Here is a 19,094-nt window from a genome sequence, read left to right as displayed (position 1 = left end):
ATAGATCTAGCTTTCTGACGCAGAGTCCAGATATACTGCAATACTGTTTCAGAGGAGTGAATAGTAATAAGGAGTATCAGGTTAGTCATAAACACTGGAAAGTTAGGAACACTCCTTTATTTCAGCTGACTAAATTTATCTACAGATGCAAGCTTTTAGGAACATTTAGGTTCCCTTCTTCAAAGGACAACTGAAGTGAGAGTGATATGGAGGTTGCCATATTTATTTCCTTTTAAACCATACCAGTTGCCTGGAAGCCCTATTTATTTTTTTGGGCTGTAGTAGTGTCTGCATAACACTAGAAACAAGTATGCAGCTAATCTTGTCAGATATGACAATGTCAGAAACACCCGATATGCTTGTTCAGGGTCTTTAGCGAAAAGCATTAGCAGCAGAGGATCAGCAGGATCACCAGGCAATTAATATTGCTTAAAGAGTAACGGTCAGGCATAAAATCCCAAATCATTTCTCTATTTGAAGCTGTTAAGTAAAAATTATGCTAAACAGTCAATTCAAAAAGTCAAAATCACTCTTCCTTTTATTTTACAGTAGAATATCACTCCCCATGTCCCATGGCTCTTAATTTGTACATCTGCTGCACAAAGGAAGTTGCATTTTTTTCTTCTATTTCCTTCTCCCACTAGTCATTCTCCTCAGACACAGCTAGTTCAGCCCGATTGGCTGAAGCCTCTATCCCTCCAACACCTCTGTTCAGCTCTGATTGGCCGCCCTGGAGATGCTGTTCTCTACTATGCTGGTGGTAGCTAGGTAGCAGGTAGGGAGACCATAACCTGTCCTTTGTCACTGTCCATGGCCCCCTTCTGTATTGTGCCACCGTCCACCCAGTCCCATTACCTCCCCCCCCTAACCCCTGCATCCCCTCTCCCAGCAGCATTACAGAGCACAGCAGGGACAAATAAAGGCAGCACACACAGACTAGCCTCCTTATGGTTCCAGGCGCTAGAGTGTCCATCTCTACTCTCTGCACTACCACCAGAATATAAAGGGATAAAGCGAGTTTTATTCTAGCTTCAGAGTCTCTTTAAGGACCAGACCCTTTTTTCCCGTCACACCACTGCAGCTTTAACGGTTTATTGCTCGGTCATACAACCTCCTATCTAAATTAATTTTTACCTCCTTTTCTGGTCACTAATACAGCTTTCTTTTGGTGCTATTTGATTGCTGCTGTGTATTTTTAGTTTTCATTATAAAAAAAAAAAAAAAAAAAAAAAAAAAATGAATGTCAAAAAAAAAAAAAATATATATAATTTTTTTTTTTTAGCTTTCTGTGCTGACATTTTTCAAAGTAAAATGTCTATATACATTTGTCTAAATTTATTGTGCTACATGTCTGATCAATAAAAAGACACTTTTTGTTTGGGTGAAAGTTATAGCGTTTACAAACTATGAAGCAAAAGGTGAATTTCCCCAGTTTGAAGCATCTCTAACTTTTCTGAGCACCTGTCATGTTTCATGAGGTGCTAGAATTCCAGGATAGTATAAATACCCCCCAAATGACCCCATTTTGGAAAGAAGACATCCCAAAGTATTTACTAAGAGGCATGGTGAGTTCAGATTTTATTTTTGGCACAAGTTAGCAAAAATGGAATCTTTTTTTTGTCACTAAGTGTCATTTTCCACTAACTTGTGACAAAAATAAAATCTTCTATGAACTCATCATACACCTAACGGAAAACCTTGGGGTGTCTTCTTTCTAAAATGGGGTCACTTGTGGGGTTCCTATACTGCCCTGGCATTTTAGGGGCCCTAAACCATGAGGAGTAGTCTGGAAACCAAATGCCTCAAAATGCCTGTTCAGGGGCATTTGCAAATTTTGATCACAGGTGGTCTATTAGGGGCCGAATTTTGTGGAACCGGTCATAAGCAGGGTGGCCTCTTAGATGACAGGTTGTATTGGTACTGAAGTGCAGGAAGTTCTCAAATCGTGAACTGGACATGGCAGCAGAGAACATGGGCATGTGATGTATTGGGTGCGTAGACCAATAAGACCGCAATACATTCTTTTTGACTAGACCCATGTTAAGGAGAAGGCCCCCCCCCAAAAAAAAATGTTACATTTGGAAACTTGGGGTGGTTTTCACCGAAAAGACTTCTCGGATTGGCGGTTGCGTATTGTGTGGCATAATAGTTGGTCTCAGCCACAATTAAGTCGTAGAGATCCACGGTGCAGAACAGATGAAAAAAAGTCTAGGGCCGATCCTAGATTATCTGTCTCCACCTGGACTTCAGACTGGGCGGTGAAAGGGGGCAGGACGGGTGTGGTGGAACTAGGGGATTGCCAATTGGGATTTGCCAGCACCTCTGGGAGACTATGGGTAGTACAGGTCCGTTTTGCTGGTGGCTGCGACTCGGGTCTTAATGTACGTGCCACCGAACCAGTTTCTACTACCATGCTGGTGCTCACCACTTCACCAGGGTCTACGGTAGTACTGGTGCTAGGTCCAGGAGATGCTACGCTGCTGGTGCATGCCTCACCAAGAAAACTTGGATCAGCGCTAGCACCACTCTGCTGCCCTTGAGTCTGATCCTGCGGTCCATTGACATGGGGTGTGGTACACCTGGCTCTAGCCGGGACCTCAACCTCGTCATTGCCATCGGTCAGAGAGCCACTGCGGTTCACTGGTTCGTATCCTGACTCGGATGAGGCTTCCCAATCGCACTCACCCCACTGGGCCAGAATCTAGGCGGCCTCTTCAGCCGAATGCCCCTTTTTTGCCATGGTGGACTGCTAAATTTAGGGGGTATTCCTCTGAGACTACACAGGAAAGGGAGGGGGCGGGGAATAGATAACTGGGACCACCAGGGGAGGAGGCAGCCTGTATAATACTCTTTGTATAATAACAAAGTATCATGCACTTTGTACGCGGCAGATCGGGGGTTAACAACCCGCCAGCGCTGCCAATTGGCTGGCGGGTTGACGTCACGGGTGGGCGGAGCCTAATGCCAGCGGATGCGCACGATCCCAGGCTAAGCAGTCCACCAGGTACCGCCGATCGGTCTTGGGGGTGCCACTTTGCCGCCGCCAATTGGTAGTGGGCGGTCAGCAAGTGGTTAAAATGTGGCGTTTATGGCTCTCAGCCAAAAAGGTTCCTGACCACTGATCTGATATGGACATGAGATGAACACCCACGCCAACCATCATATACTGCATCTCCTGTGTATGATGACAGTCACTGTTCAGTCATGGACAAAGTCCTTAGCCATTTACCAGTTATACTATCCGATAAACAACCCCAAACATGACATGGGAGGAGAGGAGATTACAATTACAGTTCTGCCATTCTGTTTCTATCCAGTTAGCTAATCGCTGTCAGCATGGAGCTGTACTTTGACCAGACATAACTTATACTATGTGGCAATTTGTTAAATGTTTCCAGTGTGAATGTTGCCATAGGTTTCCACGCCCTAATGCGAAAGAGGGATCTGATGGGAAGTTGCATCCTGTGTACATGTTTAAAGTGCTCCTGAACAACAACAAGATTGATTTCAGTTCATTGCTTCACAAAATCAATCCAGTTATAGATCATGAGCAGATCGAGCAAGTAATAAATAGTAGGGACGACCCACCCAGCTGAAAGGAGGTTGTAGTGAGCAATAAACCCTAAACAAGCATATAGATCAGATGTTTGACTGCACTTGCTGCATGCTTGTTACAGACAGACAATTGATGCATGAAAGATCAGCAGCCAGGCAATTTGCATGGTTTTAAAAATAAATATGGCAGCCTCCATATCACTCATACGTAGTGCGGCTTCTACGTATGTCTCTGGCAGCCAGACTTTTTTCGCGCAGTCTAGCTGAAGTTACGGGACCTGGTAGTGAAGAGGGAGAAGACTGAGGATGGCGGCGTGAGAGCAATCCATGAGCATGGGGCTGGAGGAAGCCCCAGGTAGTTATAAAAAAAAAAAAAAAAATTATATTCTCTAAGCTCTGGTACACTTTAAAGAGAAACCGTGACCAAGAATTGAACTTCATCCCAATCAGTAGCGGATACCCCTTTTGCATGAGAAATCTATTCCTTTTCACAAACAGACCATAAGGGGGCGCTGTATGGCTGATATTGTGGTGAAACACCTCCCACAATAAACTCTGAGGACCGTGGAACTCCTGGCAGTTTCCAGTCTATGAACCTTGTTGCATTGTGGGAAATAGCGGTTTACAGCTGTTTCCAACTGCAAAAAAGTAAGCAGCAGCTACATCACCTGCCAGCAGTAAAAATGGCAACATGTGATAAATGTCAGAATGTAAATCAGGGATTGAAGATTGTACAATGGGTAAACACTGACTGCGTCATTTTTACAATTATGTATAAATGATTTACTTTATTACTACATTAGTTTCACTAGAGTTCCTCTTTTGTGGCTGATACAATAAGTCAGTTCTGGGTCTGTATTCTGCTAAACTCTAGTCATTGTGAATGCTTTCTGGATGCACTGTATATGGTACCGTGTAGGTCAACCCATTTATAGCTATTGTGCAGCGATGCGTAATATGTTGGCACTTTAAAAATACAATAAAATATTATATCAATGTCTACTGAAAGAAATGCCGCTTTACGACACTTCAGGATCCAAGTGAGGACACCTAGTGTTAATTATTAGAGATGGCCCGAACGGTTCACCGGCGAACTTCCGGGGTTCGCAATTGCGGAAAACCGCACACTTTACCGGACATTCAAATCGCCCCCATAGTGCATCATGAGGGTCAACTTTAACTTTCATGCTGCGCAGGCTGAGGGACCCCAGTATAAAAAAAAAAAAAAAAAAAAAAAAAAAAACACACCTTAGGAGGAGCTGTTAGGTATAGGGTCTAAGAGAAAAAAAAAACATATATCAGTAGCTAAATATTAGCTGTACTTACATTACATATGCATTTCACTGTCCATGTTTGGAGTTCACATTTTTATATAGTATTTGCAGAGATTGATGCTCCTGACAGCTCATGGCAGGTTCCATGTTTGACTGTCTTGTATGAAGCCAATTGTGATGCAATATCCTCCCTTACCCTGCTTACTAATGATTCGACTCACAAAAAAGATCAGGATCAAAGATCCTAATGGTTCATGATCCGGACAACACTACTGTGCAGTGAATATTAATTAGCCATGTGGCTAGGAACAATAGCAGACTCGCTCAGTATACTCTAACGGAACATGTGCACTGTGAACAGCACATTGATTTTTCAGTGCTATGAGTTAAGCTGTGTTACAAGCTGCTGTAACATGAGCCTGTAACTTCCCACTGTGAAAGCAGCCTTAGGGCAGGATAGGGAAATGAACGGGAGGACCAAGGGAGTGCAGTGGGGAGAAGAAGCAGCCCCAGTATGCTCTGCAGTATCTGTTATGCGGCCTGCCAGCCTCCTTAGGAGCTTGGGAATAAAGAGGCTTGCTATTCAGGAAACAAAGTAAGATATTTTTTACTTCAGTATTGCCTTTTTGGCTTCCTTCTAAACTGTTTAACACAGGAGAATAGAGGTTTAAATTAGCTTTTGCAGCCTGACAGTTAAGCTAAGGGGAATGAGCTGTACTGGGTGGTCACACTACTAGACCCTCGGTATAGGCACAAAGTAGCAGAGATGTTACCAACTCACCTGAAGGCAGAAAGGATGCAGCACATGCAGAACAAGCTGGCAACTATGCTTTACAGTGCATTTAAGGGTGATGTCACAGCACAACGGAATAAAGGTACCACTGCCAGTAATCCTCCTCCCATGTCCACACAGGCAAGGACGCTCCAGCGATCTCATGGTAATGTCGGACATTCTTTAGTCCAAAGCCTCGCCTTAGCCCTTCCGGATCCACCCTCCACCCACGTCTGGAGCGGCAGGTAGCCGACTTCCTGGCCTCAAGTGTGGATGTAGACACTGAGCAGCGATGAACCCTTGGACTACTGGGTGCGCAGGCTGGACCTGTGGCCAGAGCTGTCACAATTTGCCATCCAACTTCTGTCTTGCCCTGCCTCAAGCATCCTGTCAGAAAGGACCTTCAGCGCAGCTGGAGGCATGGTCACTGAGAAGAGAAGTCGCCTAAGTCACAAAAGTGTTCAGTACCTCACCTTTATCAAAATGAATAAGGCATGGATCCCAGAGGGCTACTGCCCGCCCGAAGACTAAGTCAGTCCCCACACAGCATCTCTGCCTGCACGCCGTGTGACTGCCTTCTCCGCCACCACCAACAGGGTCCAGGACTCCAGGCGGATTCCTGAATGTTTAAGGCCGCTGCTAGCAGCGGCCGCTATAATAATTGTTCTGGTGCGTGTACATGCCTGCCTAATTTTTCTGGCTGCACTGCAGCTGCAACACCACAAGAGGCATGTACATGTGTCAATTCCCCTTCGTGATCGTTACCTTGCCGCGGTGAGGGGGCTTGTGTATCACAATGAAGCAATGACCACCAGCTATATGAGTGTCTCGGGTGGGGGGGGGGGGGGGGGGCACACCCAAGATAAGGCATTGCTTCATTGTGGACAGATCAAAGTCGATCAGCTGGACACTCAGTCACTGTTCTGTAATTCAGCTACCTCAGCCCGACCATATGGGCTTGAAAACCGCATCGGCCTGCACTCTGGCCATGGTGCGCACCAGTCCTGCACGGCCGTCACAACACAAACAACTGTTTGGTGTGTCAGTGTGAAGCAGTACTCTAACTACACTCCCTGATTGATGTATACACATGCAAGATGTTTTAAAGCACTTTAGGCCTCCAATTTAGCAATAAAATTTGATTTCTACCCTTAAAAACGCTGCTTTGTGTCAAATCCTGATTTTTCCCAGGGAGTTTTGGCCTGTATCTCACTCCGCCATGCCCCCTCCAGATGTTAGACCCCTTGAAACATCTTTTCCACTACTTGTGGCCAGCATAAAGGTTTCTAGTTTTCAAAGTTTGCCTAACCATTGAAGTCTACTGTGGTTCGCGAAAGTTCGCGCAAACCAAACTTTTGCAGAAGTTCGTGAACAGAAAATTGGAGGTTCGAGCCATCTCTATTAATTATCTGCTTGCTTGGCTCAGTGACAGTGACATCTGTAGTCTAATTAGCAAGTAGCCCGTCATTGAAAGGAGTGTCAGTAAATCAGCCAACTCCGTCATCAGTGCTTTGAGGAAAACTCCCCTTTGCTCTCAGTTTCCAGCTAGCCTGGTTCAAATGACGTGTCATCTCCTGCATTTCAAACCAGGTCTGCCTCCATTTAAAGGCCCACCAGCACAATTTCTATAGAGAAAAAAAAAATACATTTACACTGGAAAGAATGCTAGTAGGAGGGATAGTGAAGGGTTAAGAATTAGTTAAAAAATAAATCACACTGCTGTTTACACATTCATGACAGTGTGAATGTGACAGCTCTTTGCCAACAGACAGCTCGTATCTGCCTGGCTAAGATGACAGGAGGAGGAGACCGTTTTACGGCTAGCTGAAACGTCGTTAGCAGCCCACAGTACAGTCAGGGCCTGAGCCCACTAATGCAGTTGTATCCGCTTCTGTCCGCTTTTCAGCATCTGTAACATTGATTAGTAACTGAAAAGCGGACACAACTGCAGCAGTGGCCTCAGGCCCTAATCTTAGCCAGGCAGATACAGGCTGGCTGTCCCTCGGTAAAGGGCTCTCACATTCACGCTGTCGTGATTGTGTACACACCAGTGTGATTTAATTTTTTAACTAATTCTTAACCCTTAACTATCCCTCCTACTAGCATACTTTCCAGTGTAAATTTTTGTTTTATTTTTTTAGAAATGTCGAGAGTGGTCCTTTAACCCTCCCGGCGGTCAATTAAAACCACCAGGGGCAGCGCAGCACTATTTAATTTAATTTTTTTTTTAAATCATGTAGCTAGCCTAGTGCTAGCTACATGACAGCTGTGCAGCGGCATCCCCCCCCCCCCCCCCCCACTTCGATCAACTCCGGCGATCAAGCCCGGCCGGAAATCCCGTTCTGAACAGGATTTCCATTAGGGCTTCCCCCTGTCGAAGGGAGTCCCGATCCACCCCTCAGTGTGCTGCCTGGCACTGACTGGCCAGGCAGCGCATGGGGTCTGGGGGGGATTTCGGGCGGCACGGCGGGTAGCGGCGAATCGGCGCAAATCGGCCCAGCAGGGCCTGAGAAATCCTCCTGCGCGGCATAGCCCGTGCTCAGCTCGGGCTTACCGCCAGGAAGGTTGAATGAAGACAGGACACAACATTTATATCACGCTTTTTTTTTCCCATGGCAGACTCAAAAGCCCAGAGAGACTTGCCCAAGGTCTCATCACTGAATAGGTACAGCTTACTGAACAGGAAGAGCCCAGGTCTCCTGTGTCAGAGGCAGAGCCCTTAAAGAGACTAAGACCTTGTTTACAATGCATTCAGCTCACGTGTCTGTCCGCGGTGGGCTTATTTTGAGGCTTTTTTTCTTTCCAATTTCTGGCACTTGGGTGGGCGAATTTTTCGGGTTAGCAATTTGACGCGTTTTTACCGAGCGTTTTGGTAATTCACTCCCTGACGCAAGTCAGGAAGTGAACTATTTGATCCGGAAAAGAATACAATGTATTTCTTCTTAAAAACGCAAAGGCAATCGCTCCACAAAAGCGGTTTTGTGAGCCTTTTGTGGTTTTTTTTATACCTTCTATTGAGGCGGAATCACCTCAAAAATGGCTCAGGCACCGCTTATCTAAATGGATCGGAAACTAACCACTTAGATATGAACTATATCATAGAGAATACACACACCCACACACCTCACTCTGAGCTGCGAATTTCTGTCCCAAGCCTCACTCAGGATTACCGCTGAGGTTGACTCAGTTCTCCCTGTTGCTTTCACCATCTCCAAAAACTTGGCTCTAATTTTAATTTCCCCCTCATGGATACCCAGGGCATCTCATCCCACAATTTTTACTTTTATCAGTACAGCCCATTGGCTGATAGCCCCTTTATGACAGTCGTTCAGCGACGTCTCTTCTTGCCAGCGTGTATGCATGACATCACGCAACGTTATACACCAAGCACGAACGAGACTTCAAGCGATCGCGGTAATTTGGGTAGGAGTTGTCAAGGATCTTAAAGTGTACCTTAGATGGAGCAACAGCGTATAAACATACATACCTGGGGCTCCCTCCAGCCCAACCCCCCCTCCCCCCAGCCTGATCATTCCCACACTGTCCTCTTCTGGCTCCCTGTTTGGCCGCAACTGGCCCCGGAAAATTCGCCAGTCGGCGCAGGCGCGTTCCCCATCTAACTCCTGTCACTGAATCTTTTGTGGGCGTTCATTGCAAACTTCCCAATAATTAACGGCTTATCATTTGGCTGTTTAGAATTGGCTTCAAGAGATTTTTATCTAGTGTGTACTCCGCGTCAGGGCCAAAACCCTCTACAGAAGTGCAAAATCCCCCATGATTCTGCATAATCGTGGAAGTGCCGTGATGTGGCTACAGTAACCACTGATGCAATCACTGTTGGATCACTACCACACTGCTGCAAGCAGCAATGTGCGATCGCAATGCTGCTAGTGGCACCAAACCTTTCAGGATCCACTGGTAAAGCATGTCTAGTGGGCATCAGCCATAGTAGTTCATAAACTGTGAAGGATGTACAAAGTAAATTGCAAAAAAAAAAAAAAAAAAAAAAAGTTCAGATTTACCACCAAGTTCAACTACAGTCTGTGGCATTGTTCAGTAAGCCGCCCCAAATCTTTTCAGCGCCTGATAAAGACTCCATTTCTGTTTCTGCAAAGTTGAACTTGAACTAGAAATTGCATTGTAAATTTAACAAATGCTGACATAAACACTGCTAATATTATAAATAGGCTTGTAGCAGCTGAAGAAGCACAGAAGAATGTAACATAAAAGGCGTGTCTGTTTTCTGCACAACACTATCAACTGTTTACACAATAAAGATCCACATCACTGATTCATGAACACACCTTAAAAACCACCCTGGCGTTCTATTAAGATCGCCAGGGCGGCTGCAGGAGGGTTTTTTTTAATAAAAAAAAAAAAAACTATTTCATGCAGCCAACTGAAAGTTGGCTGCATGAAAGCCCACTAGAGGGCGCTCCGGAGGCGTTCTTCTGATCGCCTCCGGCGGCCAAAAGTAACACGGAAGGCCGCAATGAGCGGCCTTCCGTGTTTTGCTTACTTCGTCGCCATGGCGACGAGCGGAGTGACGTCATGGACGTCAGCCGACGTCCTGACGTCAGCCGCCTCCGATCCAGCCCTTAGCGCTGGCCGGAACTATTTGTTCCGGCTGCGCAAGGCTCAGGCGGCTGGGGGGGACCCTCTTTCGCCGCTGCTCGCGGCGGCGATCAGGCAGCACACACGGCTGGCAAAGTGCCGGCTGCGTGTGCTGCTCTTTATTTCATCAAAATCGGCCCAGCAGGGCCTGAGCGGCACCCTCTGGCGGTAATGGACGAGCTGAGCTCGTCCATACCGCTAAGGTGGTTAATGACTTGATGGCTTCCACCAATTCTACATTGCCCAATGCCTGGTACACACCATGCAATTTCCTGTCAGATGGGTCAAATCGATCATTTCTGACAGGTCTGATCTGATTTCCAATCACTTCTATACAAAATCAGATTGGACCTGTCAGAAATAATTGATTCAACCAGTCTGACTGGAAATAGCATTAGGGATCTGACTGATCGCTTACAGGTCACAAAATGCAAGGTACAGTGAAACTAGGGCAGTGATCTACAAACTTGGCTCTCCAGCTGTTAAGGAACTACAAGTCCCACAATGCATTGCGGGAGTCTGACAACCAGTCATGATTCATAAAGGCAAATGCATTGTGGGACTTTTAGTTCCTTAACAGCTGGAGAGCCAAGTTTGCAGATCACTGAACTAGGGGAAACCGTGACCATTTCCATTAGTGTAATCTGACTGCAGCGCGATTTTCTCCCGAACGTAATCATCGTCCTGCAGCATTTTGGCTGCAATTACACTTTATACTTTGTATCGAAGCTCGTTCGCATTTTTCCCTAATTTCTACTATTGCAATTGCGTTTCATGGTGTGGCAATGTGGCCGTTTAGACGCACATCAAGTCTCCACTGTGGATGGGGCCTTAAAGTGGACATGAACTCTTGCACAGGACAGAAGGAAAACAGAGAAAGGCACAGTGTGCATTTAGAGAGTTTAGCCTGTTTAACCACTTTACCCCCGCGCGTACGGATTTCTCCGCCCCTTTTTCCATCCTTTCACCCCCAGGGACGGAGGAATCCGTACTCTGCGCACTCCCGCCGCTGTCCGCGCTCCCACTTGTAAACACGCCGCCCGCCGCTAGTAAACACGCCGCCGCCCGCCCAGAGATCAACGAACGGGAAAATCCATTCCCGTTCGTTGATCTCAGCCCCGCAATGATCTGCTGCCGCTCGGCTGAGCAGCGCGATCATTGTGAAAAACAACAAAGTCCCAGCCTCTTTCTACTTCCTGCAAGCGTCCGGAAGGACGCTTGCAGGTCGCCTGAAACAAATGTGTACTGTTGCCATCTTGTGGCCAAATAGTAAAACTACACCCTAACCATTTTTTACACACAAATAAACTTGTTTTACACAAAAAATTAACTCCTTACCTCCCACACTCCAATTTTTTTTTTTTGTAATTAAAAAAAAAATTAAAAAAAATTTACAATTAAAAAAAACAACATAAATAGTTACCTTAGGGACTGAACTTTTTAAATATTTATGTCAAGAGGGTATAACACTGTTACTTTATAAACTATGGGCTTGTAATTAGGGATGGACGCAAAACTGAAAAAAATGCACCTTTATTTCCAACTAAAATATTGGCGGCAAACATTGTGATAGGGACATAATTTAAACGGTTTTATAACCGGGATAAATAGGCATATACATTTAATGGGTTTTAATTACAGTAGCATGCATTATTTAAAAACTATAAAGGCCGAAAACTGAAAAATAATACATTTTTTCCCACATTTTTTCCTCATTTCCCATTAAAACACATTTAGAATAAAATAATTCTTGGCATAATGTCCCACCTAAAGAAAGCCTAATTGGTGGCGAAAAAAACAAGATATAGTTCATTTCATTGCGATAAGTAATGATAAAATTATAGACGAATGAATGGAAGGAGCGCTGAAAGGTGAAAATTGCTCTGGTGGTCAGGGGGTAAAACCCCTCAGTTGGGAAGTGTTTAATCCCCCCTTCTTTGTGTCTAATCACAAATTGTAATTTGATCTCCGCCCTGTGTCATGTGACTGCCAAGGCAGATAAGCTCATTTGAAAACACAGGCTGTTAAAAATATGTCTGCTTCCATGAAACAGGAAGTATACATCCTGCAAAAAAATCTGCAGTGTGTATCAGCTGTACCAGAGCTGTCATAAAAAGATGACTCACTCGCGGCTTCCTCCAGCAGCATAAACACTTGCGAGTCCCTCGCCAACCACCCGTGGCCTGCCGTTCAGCCCCAATAATGGGCTCAGTTAGGTCCTGTCTGGGTCTGCTGCGCATGCATGGACCTACCCTGCATGCGCAGTAGACCCGGACTGATGCAACGGAGCCCATTATCGTGGCTGAACGGCAGACCTCGAGAGAATGGCGAGGGACTCACAAGTGTTTATGCTGCTGCAGGAAGAGGCGGGTGAGTACTTGGTGGTAAATGTGAACTTTTTATTAACTTTATACATCCTTCACAATTTACGAACAGCATGCTTTGCCAGTGGATCCTGACGGGAGGATAGCGAGGAACGAGTTTATACTGCTGGAGGAAGCTGCGAGTGAGTAGCAATTTTTTTTCCGACATCTCTGGTTTACTTTAAAGGTTTATATGCTGTTGCGTATCTTTTAGAGTAGATAGGAAGTTCTGAGTTCAAGTCCAGAAGGGCCATTCACAGGGATAGTGCACATGCGTAGAGCACTTCTGGCCATGGAAGCGCGATCAGGGGCACGCACGGCCAGGACCACGCATGCGCAGTGGAGTGCGACTGAGCTCGAATGGGGAATTTATCGGAGTAGACTGTAGGAGAAGAGCTGCACAGGAGGATGGCAAGGGAGCCCATGACCTACAATGGGCTGGAGGAAGCCCCAGGTAAGGTATAAATGCAGCCGCTTATTTCCTCTCAGGTACACTTTAAACTCTGCATGACAGACTGGTATCTCCAGTATACTAGTGTGTACACACTTGAAAGATTAATGAAAGATCTTAGACCAATTTTAACCACTTTCATGTAGTATGAGAGCTATACTCTACACAGTATTTTCTATGGAGCTGAACTCCCCATCAGATAGAAATCTTTGCAAGATGCTGAACACACAGATGCTGTAGACATTCAAAAGATCAGGATCTGCAAAAGATCTGTTCCTGCAAAAGATCCGTTCCTGAAAAATGCATTCATAGTCTGATATCTGCAGATCATCATACACACCTTGTTTAACCACCTGAGCGGTCTGGACGAGCTGAGCTCGTCCAACACCGCCGGAGGTCGCCGCTCAGGCCCTGCTGGGCCGATTTTAATCAAATAAAAAGCAGCACACGCAGCCGGCACTTTGCCAGCCGCGTGTGCTGCCTGATCGCCGCCGCTCTGCGGCGATTCGCCGCGAGCAGCGGCGAAAGAGGGTCCCCCCAGCCGCCTGAGCCCAGCGTAGCCGGAACAAAAAGTTCCGGCCAGCGCTAAGGGCTGGATCGGAGGCGGCTGACGTCAGGACGTCGGCTGACGTCGATGACGTCACTCCGCTCGTCGCTATGGCGACGATATAAGCAAAACAAGGAAGGCCGCTTATTGCGGCCTTCCTTGTTTATTCTGGGCGCCGGAGGCGATCGGAAGATCGCCTCCGGAGCGCCCTCTAGTGGGCTTTCATGCAGCCAACTTTCAGTTGGCTGCATGAAATAGTTTTTTTTTTATTCAAAAAAAACCCTCCCGCAGCCACCCTGGCGATATAATCAGAACGCCAGGGTGGTTAACAGACATTCATCTGCAGATCAGATCCACCAGGATGGATCTTCAGATCTGCAGATGACTTGTTAGTGGTACATGCCATGGATATCAGGTTATGTAGGAGGTCACAAGTCGAGATCAGGTATTATGGATCAAAGGAGTAAGCAAACAAGCAAGCTGGGCAATTAACAGCAGAGGAGAAACAGTAGTCAGACAGGTTAAGCAACAAGAATCAGAAATAAAGTCAGATTAGGACTAGGCTACAAATCACCAAACTGACAGGACAATCAGCCATGGTTGCTTCCAGAGGAGGCAGGAGATTGGGTGTTGGTGTAGAATCGCCACTGCGGTGTATGAGCTTTTGCATGCCCTAAATAATGCAGAGTGGTGAAGTACAGGGGGAGGCACGTGCAACCTACTGCAGACAGAAGCACGTGGGACACTATGCATAACAGAGACTGGCTGATGACTAGGACCACTTGTGTCTGATCCAGGTCTACAGAGTCAGGAGGTATTAGGCTTGATCCACACTTGTCCAGTTGCAAATCGGATCAGTTTCAAAACGGATCTGGTTTTCTAAAAACAAATGCAAAACTGATCAGTTTTTCAAAATGTTCTTTTGCAGCATACATTTCCAGTCCATTAAAACATATGGCCTGGTCCACACTAGGTCCGGAAACGTATCCGTGGCTCAGTTTTTAAAACCTGATCAAAACCGGAGCCACGGATAGCAATGTTAAATAGCAGCCGTCTTCACCCAAACAAAAAACAGATCAGTCTGTGTGTTCGGAAACCAATTTTTAAAACCTGAACGGAAGGACCGGATCTGCTGCATTTTCACGCAACGGATCTGGATCCTGATACACGCAGAGGTAGTGGCAGGCAATGGGAAAACGGATCCCCCTCTACACAGGCAGCTGTGGACACAGAAACGGATCAGTTTGTGTCACAGCCTGTGGGGGTAGAGGGGGCTGCCATGCTGGAGGGGTATAGCAAGCAGGACGGGGTGGCAGCGGTCAGCGGGGGGACGCCCTCCCCCCCCCCATCCCTTACCTGGGTCCCCTGTCCCCGCTATCCCTCCAGCTAGTTTGCGCAAAAGTAATTAAAATGTTTGTGTGCGGCGAGCGGGGAGCTTACCTTCTCTCTACTTCCGCTCGCCGCATCACTATCTGCAATGCCGCCCTCCGAAGTATAGAGAGCAGCATTGCAGGCAGTGACGCAGCATGCAGAAGTAGAGAGAAGGCAAGCTCCTCGCTCGCCGCATACAAAAATGTCAATTACTTTTGCGAGGGGGTAGCAGGGACAGGGGACCCAGGTGGGGGTGACCCCTCCAGCATGGCGGGCCCCCTCTCCCCACCCCCCCCCCCCCCCACAGCTGGGCATACGTTTCAATGGACTGAAATGTATGCTACAAAAAGGCATTTTTAGGGAGAACGGGAGCCCGGGGGGGGGGGGGGGGGGGGTTCTTCCCGACTAATTTCAGCACTTCGTCGTCATCAGGGAATCTAGTCGGGACAAGAGCGGGCTATAATGTACCAGTGATCGCAACTATTTCTTCTAGTACCACAAGGGTGGGAAGTGATTTATCCGGAGAGGGTCCTAAGTGGCATAGGACCCTCTGAATGCGAGTGACACTTGCAGATTCTTGGCGGATTCTTTTATACAAATAAAAGGGGCCTATACACCTAACAATTTTCCCGCCGATATACAGCAGATTCGATCACTAGCGGCAATACATTACCTGGTCCGCCGGCTCGTTTCCCTGCTGCTCCTTCTCCGCTGGGCTCAGAGTCCGGCAGGCTTCACTTCTTCCTGTCCTGGCAGGAAGTTTAAACAGTAGAGCGCCCTCTGCTGTTTAACGTTCCCCAGACAGGAAGTTGAGCTGGAGCCGAGCGCGGAGAAGAAAGCGGAGACCGGGCGACTCGCGCTGGCCGGATGAGGTATGGCTTGGGCAGCGGTTTCACAGATGGTGAATCGGTTTCATGATGAAATCGATTCACAATCTGTTTGCAGTAAAGGCAGCCATACGATCCCTCTCTGATCAGATTCGATCAGAGAGGGATCTATCTGTTGATCGATCTGATGGCAAATCGACCAGTGTATGGCCACCTAAAGTTGCCTTTGACATTAATCCACTGAGAGAACCCCTCTTTGTTTCTTTGGGTGCACAAATCATTCAGAAGGGATCTCTGGAGGTGGAATGATCTACTGTATGCCTAAGACTGTAAACACCTAGCGCTTTAGCTTTCTATTACATATTGCTTCTGTGGATGAAAGAGGATATACCCCAGGCACGGCTGCGGTGGTTGCATTTTGAAAGAGCAAGGGCTACCATATTGAGGCGCCTCTACTTAAGAATTTATCATGCAACCAGTTTTGGCCCGAAATTTGTCGCAACGCCAATCGGGCATGCACTTGGTGGCACAGATTTTCATCAGATTCGATTAGAATAATCAAATGGGATGGTCGATCGGTAACAGTAAATTCGGGCGCCTGAGGCTAGTGGACAAATCGGGCGCCGCCATTCACTCCTATAATAAATATCGTTTAATGGGCGCCCGATAGGAAAAAAGGGCGCCGGAGAAAAATAACGTTTTAAAAGCGGCGCCCGGAGACTTAATGTTTTATTACTGCTTCTCATGATTACACATTATTTAATGATTTATACATTATTTTACATTATTTTTAAACGAAAAAACCAACAGGGGGGTCTTAGGTTTAGGCACCAACAGGGGGGTCTTAGGTTTAGGCACCAACAGGGGGGTCTTAGGTTTAGGCACCAACAGGGGGGTCTTAGGTTTAGGCACCAAAAGGGGGGTCTTAGGTTTAGGCACCAAAAGGGGGGTCTTAGGTTTAGGCACCAACAGGGGGGTCTTAGGTTTAGGCACTAACAGGGGGGGTCTTAGGTTTAGGCACTAACAGGGGGGTCTAGGGGTTAGGGGTAGGTACAGGGAGGGTTACTTAGGCACCAACAGGGGGGGTCTTAGGTTTAGGCATCAACAGGGGGGTCTAGGGGTTAGGGGTAGGTACAGGGAGGGTTACTTAGTAATTTTTTTTTTTTTAAATGTTATTATACGTTTCACTATTTAAACGAAAGATTAACGTTTTTACAATTGCCGATTTAATGCACCTTATTTAATGATTTATAACTTTATAAAACATTAATTTTAAACGAAATACAGTACAATACATTTTTAAACGTTATCCATGCTTATCGTTAAAAACCCGGCGCCCTTTTTTCCCAGCGCCCCTTTTTAACGTACGCTGGTCGATCAGCCGCCAAGTCACCTGATGTATGGCACCTTTAGTCTGTCATCTTGTTTTACTCAATTTTTCATCTGGTCTTCTCAATATGTGACCAAATATTTGAGCTTTAATAGTAGTATCAGCCCTTCCAATGAACACTCGAGCCACACAGTGCAATTTCACCCGATCACCCGTCAATCAGACAAGAAGTTGTACCATGTGCACATGTCCAAACTGCTCCCGATTGAAAAAGGTATCGATTTAGCTGAAGATAACTTAGCATAATTGATTACTCTCCCAATCGGAAATAAGCCAAATCCCATCGACCGGATGGGAAATAACACCATGTGTTCTCGGCTTTATTTCTTTAAAGTGTACCTGTAGTGTAGACTTGGGAGTTAGAAGCCTCTGGACCCTAAAGCAGTGTTCTCCCCAGGCTCTTCTAGCCGGGTGCTTCGACCCAGCTAATTCTGGTGAGCACCCGGCTGTCAACGGCTCACCTGATCATCATCCACCTCCTATGCTGTAAGCAGAGTTGCACCGACCTTGCATTCCCTCAGTTGTGCCCCACCCAGGTACTTTTTCATGCCAACCGGCTGGGAAAAAAATTCTGGGGAGAACACTGCCAAAGATCCAGCTCTGCCCCCCTGAAAATTTCATCAGCACCTCTCCACTCAGGCAAAAATAGCAAAGCCTGATTGGGTCCGCCGTACTGTGCAGGCACGAGCCGTCTGTGCAGTAGAGCGGACCGGATTTTGACTCTGCAATTTCCTCCAGAGCCCATGCAGAGAGTCACCAATGCGCCTGCAAGCTGGAACATGCCTCCTGAGGACCACAGGGGAAGCTTCATTAGGATCCAGAGGCTTTCCCCTCCCGAAGTACCCCCTAGGGGCACTTTTTCCCCTACAGGTTTGACTGGTTAGATCTTCTAGCAGTCCAGAGAACTCTTAGTAGCTTTCTCCACATTCACAGTTCAAAAGCACACATGTTCCATGCATAACCTTATTTATAGTCAAACTTTCACAATATTTCATACACGTATGCCATTTTGTCAACACATGCTAGTTGGTTGGAATACCGGTATTCACTTACATTGAACTGGAACGGACTGGAAAGAGGCAATTGGCAATTATCTACCCAATGGTAATTCCTCCCCATCATGGTTGCCCCACTAACTGGGGAGGGGGGGAAATAATAAATTAATGAAAGAATAAATAACTGATATAGATCTATCAGTATCTAATGTGCTGGGTCCCCAGTTCAAATCCGAGCCAGGGCACTATATGCAAAGACTTTGTATGTTCGCTCAGTGCCTGCATGGGTTTCCTCCAGGAACTCAGATTTCCTCCCACATCCCAAAAACATATAGATAAGGTTATTTGGATTCCCCCTAAATTGGCCCTAGAATATGATACATATACTGAGGTGGCCATACACTTATAGATTTGCAGCAGATTCGACCATCAGTCAGATGCCTGTCAAGTTATACCTGACAGGAATCTGAAGTGTGCCACACTCTGGGAACAGATTACAGAATGAAATCTATTGGAAATTGATCTAAATGCATTATTGGACCATTAGAGCCAATGAAACTCTATGGGCCATCGATCTGCAGCCAGCAGCAGATCGACCTAGATTTTCCATCCTGTCAGATAGATTAAAATTGGTGATTTACAATCGATACCATAGAATCGATTGATCGATGGCTGAAATCGACTAGTGTATGGGCCTGTTAAAATTGTGAGCCCCTCTGAGGGACAGTTAAAGGTAACCGGAGACAAAGGATGTAAAAGAATTGATACTTACCTTGGGCTGCCTCCAGCCCCATTAGTACTGTTGCCTCTCTCTCCATTCTCAGTAATCTTTCAGCTAAGTCAGTCAGGCTCCTCTGCGCATGCAGTTCACCTGTCATGTACATACCGCCGGCTGCTCATGCTCAGAAGAACCCGACTGAAAGAAGATTACCGAA

The 19,094-nt window shown here is 46.4% G+C and overlaps 1 protein-coding gene across 1 annotated transcript in view; it reads right to left on the bottom strand.

Annotated features, from left to right (window-relative positions):
* C3H5orf15 (chromosome 3 C5orf15 homolog) overlaps positions 1-19,094 on the bottom strand; it is a 37,601-nt gene that overhangs the window by 17,724 nt on the left and 783 nt on the right. The window lies entirely within an intron of this gene.

Source organism: Hyperolius riggenbachi, chromosome 3, assembly GCF_040937935.1.
Source record: "Hyperolius riggenbachi isolate aHypRig1 chromosome 3, aHypRig1.pri, whole genome shotgun sequence".
In the NCBI taxonomy this organism is placed as follows: domain Eukaryota; kingdom Metazoa; phylum Chordata; class Amphibia; order Anura; family Hyperoliidae; genus Hyperolius; species Hyperolius riggenbachi.
This window is presented reverse-complemented; position numbering and strand designations above follow the sequence as displayed.